This window comes from Triturus cristatus, chromosome 4_1 (genome assembly GCF_964204655.1).
Source record: "Triturus cristatus chromosome 4_1, aTriCri1.1, whole genome shotgun sequence".
Lineage (NCBI taxonomy): Eukaryota > Metazoa > Chordata > Amphibia > Caudata > Salamandridae > Triturus > Triturus cristatus.
Window position 1 is genome coordinate 103,987,718 of NC_140585.1, and position 731 is coordinate 103,988,448.

A 731-nucleotide genomic window follows, 5' to 3' on the forward strand; every position below is an offset into this window, starting at 1 on the left:
GACGAAATAAGAGGTAAAAAGACTCTGAAGTACTGAGAGACCGAAAGGAATAAGACAGACAGAGAAAAGGCTGGGAAAAATACAGACACAGTGTAAAGGAATAGAGAGACAAAACGGGTAAACAGAGGTGGGCGGAAGACTTCAAAGTGCACTTGAGATCTTGTTCACATGAGCCGATGATGAGCCAATTTTGAATGGACTCAAAATTTCATGAACTAAACACGTTTTTCCAAAATGTAATCTCTCAGTCCCCTAGAAGGCAAGGGAAAGCAAGCAATGGAGTGGAGAGGCAGTGAGGAGCTATAGCGCCTGCAGACAAGTACTTCTGAGTAGAAGGTGCAGCTTCTTTCAGGTAAAACACCCGTCTGGTGCCCTCTCCCTACCTGCTAGAGGCCGTGAACAGAGGTCAAGGCTGCTCCGAGGCAGGCTGAACTGCACCCATAAAGTGGTTATACGTGACCGCGTGGCCTAATGGATAAGGCGTCTGACTTCGAATCAGAAGATTGAGGGTTCGAGTCCCTTCGTGGTCGGGAATCATATTTTTTTTTAGTAGCTACACTACATACAATTTTATTAAATCTAATCTCATGTCCTGCATTTCAACGTTTCTGTTCTTAAAGGTATGGAGGATGCTTCCGAGAATGACGTCATTCTAACAAAGCTCACAACACCTCTCTTAGAAAGGCTGCCACGTGTTTCAAATACATAAAATGGCTGCAAAGTTCTAAATT

At 44.0% G+C, this 731-nt stretch overlaps 1 non-coding gene across 1 annotated transcript; it reads left to right on the forward strand.

The window, feature by feature from the left end:
- Positions 1-457: 457 nt before the first annotated feature.
- On the forward strand, positions 458-530 carry TRNAR-UCG (transfer RNA arginine (anticodon UCG)). The gene has a single exon. It is a non-coding gene; the product is annotated as a tRNA-Arg (tRNA).
- Positions 531-731: the final 201 nt, after the last annotated feature.